The sequence below is a fragment of the Pteropus vampyrus genome, unplaced genomic scaffold, assembly GCF_000151845.1.
Source record: "Pteropus vampyrus isolate Shadow unplaced genomic scaffold, Pvam_2.0 Scaffold62, whole genome shotgun sequence".
Classification (NCBI taxonomy): Eukaryota; Metazoa; Chordata; class Mammalia; order Chiroptera; family Pteropodidae; genus Pteropus; species Pteropus vampyrus.
In genome coordinates, this window is record NW_011888843.1 from 779,044 (window position 1) to 783,040 (window position 3,997).

Consider the following 3,997-nt stretch of genomic DNA (forward strand, 5'->3'; position numbering starts at 1 on the left):
TGGATACAAGAGCAGAAAGATGAGCAATTCCTACATAGTAAATTTGCATGTCTACTGACTTGTGTTCAGAATGCTAAAATCACTGCAGATTTTTTTCATTTTATTTCCACTTTGTTACAGAGATAACAACTTTAATCTTCATGAAAATCTTCTAACGATAATAAATAAAGAGATTTTTGTTTACAGCGCCATCATAGAAAACACTCCATCTTTTTTTCACTTAAAAGCTTAAAAGTCACTTTCTTTATAACCAAAGAAGAACGAGATGGAAGTTGCAGTAGGAATACAAATCCAACAAACAAACAATAAAAAGTTGTAAGAATTTATTTATTGCAAAGTTGTCTGGGTTTTTGCTTTTTGTTTGGGGGGGGGGGTGTTTGTTTTCAATAGGTCCTAAAATCATAAACCTTTAAAATAGGGGAAGATCTTGGAACAGATCTAGTCTGGATCCACTGCTTCATTTTACAGATGAAGAATGTGAGGCCAGCAGAGATAAAGTGGCTCCCCAGACCACCCACACAGGGAGTGAAAGTGGTAGGACCGGACCTGGTGTTCACTTCTCCCAGTGCCCAGCCCGGGCATCCGACCACACCTTCCCAGCGTCCTCGATAGCTGTGTCTCTGCTGGCATTTGTTCCCTCATAGGTCATTAGAGTGCCAAAACGCCCACGTGTCCTGAATTGCCCCTTTAGAAATATCGAGATACCTTGCATGATTTGTTTAATCCTCACAAACTTCTTTTTACCTAATTTTCCTACTTGAAGAATCTCTCGTTCTCTTTCTGCCATTCACATCACAAACTATTAACATTATACTGCTTTCATTCAGTAAGTAATCACCAAGCACCTAATGGGTGTCAGGCACTGAGCGAGGCATTAAGAAATCAAAGGTGAACACAACATGAGTCCTGCCTCCTGCGCACTGTCAGCCTGGTGACATGGTGTGTGTGTGATGAGGGTTATGACAAGGGACACAAATTGCCATGAGGGCCTTAAGGAGAGACGGCTCACTTACAGTAGAAATCTCAGTGAGGTCTCCTCAAAGACAGTGACATCTAAGTAAGCCACGCTAAACGTGAGTCCTAATGAGAAGTAGGAGTTACCTGGGCAAAAATGTGTGCCAGAGAGAAGTGACACGACTCGGGGACTGCAAGCAGTCCCAAATGAATGGAGACGCGGGAGGCTGTGAGGAGGGCCAGTCTGCTCGCTTCTCTGCACTTGCAACTAGCCGGCCACTGGCCCCTGCATAGATTTCCAAAGTTTTAACGCATCCAAGCCAATGGTCATCAAACTTTTTGTCCATAGACTGTCTGAGTGAGATAAACGCCCTGTGGATAAGCTGCCATCTGTCGCTTTGCCCAGAACAGTCCTGGTTAATGTCTGTTGTCCTGACATTAACAATTGGGCCCCTTTCACTTTTAAACATGTTGTGTTTTGAACAATATATATTCACTCTACCTACAGACTATCTGCCACAATCTTCTATACACACATGGCTAAAAACTATGGCTATGTGCATAGTTTTTTCATCCCCCTAAAATTTTTTTCGCTGTGTCAGGTTATTGTGAATATCATTCAGCCTAACCTGCCTCATATTACAGATGAGGAAAAATATGCTGCAAAAAATCTCTTAAGTATTTGGTGTAGCCAGTGCTTAGGGCAATGAATTGAGAAACCTTGCCTAGTACAATAATTATAATGGAATAACTATAATAGAATGCCTAAAAACTTCATGAGAAAAAACAGCCAGATCGAGAAAATCGAAGATCTTATAGTTTCCACAGTGTAAAAGAATATCATGAGGATTAAATAAAGTGATAAAATGACTAAACATATATGGAAAGTATGTCATTAGCAGGAAGGGAGAGCACAGCCATCAGTAATGAGGTCAACTGCCTAATTTCCAAAGGCAAGAGAGCCTCTGCTTCTCTCAAATATTCTGAGGCGTCATATCTGCTCCAGTGTGTTAAGGAACTTGATCTTGACCCCTGGGCAGTCCCACTGCTGCCTAACAGTAAACCAGAGCCAGCCCGGCCACACCAGAAGGACCAAACTTGCTGAAGCTGCGTACTCTCAGTCAACCCACAGCACAGAGGGATTGAAGTGGCAGGAATCAAGGCGTTAGGAAGCAAAGATTTAAACCTGCTGAGTCATTCACTACGAAGAATCCTTTCTTCAGGCAGGCTTCCATCTCTTCGCCCATCAAGGAACCCAGCAAACACTTGCACCTACAGATGGGGACCGAGGTTTGAGACCCACCTGAACCTATTCAAAACCTTGTAAGTGACATAGGAGATCACAGACCACCCATGATGTCATAGAAATGCCCGCCAGCTGTGAGCTTGAACGCTGGAATTCTACTTATCATGCCACTTATAAGCTGTGTGACTTTGGATACCATGTCATCTCCATGCCACTGCTCCTCATCTACGAAATGAAGGGCTGAGCTGAAAAACGTCTAACACCCCTCAGTTCTGAATCTGAGCCTAATCTGATAGTCTAGGAAACAGCCTATCATGTTAACTTGATCTTTAATATGATATGCTTAAACGAAGCCATAAAAAACGGTAGAGACTATGAGCCAACCTGATCGAAAAATTGTCCAAAAATACATATTTGAAAACTGTTACTTTTTTCAAGTATCCCGAAACCCAGAATCAGGGAGAAAAGATACTTTCTGCCTAGAAGAATGTGGTTGCAAGTAAGTGAATACTGACTGGATGCTTAAAAATGCCAAAAAAGAAAAAAAAAAAAAAAAGAGCAATTCTGAAGTCTGACTCAACCCGGGAAGGTGAGCCAGACACTCAAACGCATTTCCCCTTTCTTCAGGTTTTGAGTGCCACGCCCTTTCCGAAACGAGCGTTGCAGAATTCATTCTCAACTCCAAGATCGTACTGAAAATGCGCTCACAATTGCTTTCTCCTTTCGAATCCCGATCGCGTCCCACCACCCCTCAAACCTTCTAGCCCTGTTATCACTGCATGCTTTTACCTTGTATGGCTAAGGGATTTCGCTCCCTACACGGCACCCTGGTTCTGAAGCACTGGGCCACAGTGCTGAAGCCACAGCCTAGCCTGAAAACAAGCCATTATGTCGACCTTGCTCGCCATCTCGAATCAGTTCCGACGCCTCTTTTGTTCTAAGAATTGCCCCCAAAAAGGAAAATCGCCGGCCCAGCTACTCCCACTTTGCTTACCTGAGTTACGGTTAGTTATCCTGGAAAACACACCGGCGAGGGACAGGGAAAGCGTGGCGCAGAAGGACCTGGCGGAGGCAGCTGTGTGGGGCAGGGCAGCCAGCTCGCTCACCTGCCCCCCGGGGGCCGCTCCCCCTGGGACCGCTCCCAGTCCGCAGTCCCTGTCCCTCCCACTTTGATACTGTCAGCCCTGACTCATGTTTCTTGGCAGCTTGTCCATAATTTAAAAAGATTTTTCAGGCTGAAGAAGTTGCTGTTGTCTGCACAGCTTCGAATGGCCTCCGACGTGCTCAGGCAGGAGGGGGCTGTGTAAATCCTGCCTTGGGCTAAATACATACCTAAGGGTGACCCCAGTAGCCCAGGTGGGAACTGGAGGAACCATATGAAGTACTACATAAAATAGAATACGTGATGGCCATGACAATCCATACTTCTCAGATATGGTGGTGCCACAGGAAAAAAAAAAATCACCCTAATCTCCATCCTTTTCATGTAGTTTACAGTAGCTCATTCTGCTGGGTGCCAAAGAGGTAGTAGCTACCTATTAAACAGAAGAAAGAAGAGGACATACCAAATAAATTATACTTGGCAAAACACATCATACCAAAGTGATAGGAGAAATTTTTCGATGGCGTTGCCAGTAAAATATGGTGATTAGGATTACACGGCTCTGCCCTGAAATCTCTGTGGAGCCTGCTCTTTGCATATGCCGGTTTCCTGCCTCCTGCAGCTTCTGTTCTCAGGAAAGGAGCTGAAACTGAGCCAGTCGCTTCTCTGCTGTGTTCACCTAATATTTCTGATGG

At 44.4% G+C, this 3,997-nt stretch overlaps 1 protein-coding gene across 1 annotated transcript in view; it reads right to left on the bottom strand.

The window, feature by feature from the left end:
• SERPINB5 (serpin family B member 5) overlaps nt 1–3,278 on the bottom strand; it is a 22,503-nt gene extending 19,225 nt beyond the window's left edge. The window contains exon 1 of the mRNA XM_011361058.2: nt 3,195–3,278. The gene's annotated coding sequence lies outside the window, so the exon portion shown is untranslated. The remainder of the gene's footprint in view (nt 1–3,194) is intronic.
• Nucleotides 3,279–3,997: the final 719 nt, after the last annotated feature.